Here is a 230-nt window from a genome sequence, read left to right on the forward strand (position 1 = left end):
AGCTTGTCACTCCAGAAATGTGTCCAACTCTTAGATCTGATTGGCTGAGCTGTAGTTCGCTCTGAGTTTTATTTTAAGATTATGTAAGTACAGACAAATACCAGAAAAATTCAATATTTGCCTTTAACAACGTATCCGGCAGCTATCAATCTAAAATTTCAGGGATTAATCAGTTACATCTATAGCTCCATTTGAAAAGAGCTGGTGCAAAGAATTCAAACTGAGACGTC

The sequence above is a fragment of the Poeciliopsis prolifica genome, unplaced genomic scaffold (genome assembly GCF_027474105.1).
Source record: "Poeciliopsis prolifica strain line A6 unplaced genomic scaffold, Auburn_PproV2 SCAFFOLD018, whole genome shotgun sequence".
NCBI classification, from domain to species: Eukaryota; Metazoa; Chordata; class Actinopteri; order Cyprinodontiformes; family Poeciliidae; genus Poeciliopsis; species Poeciliopsis prolifica.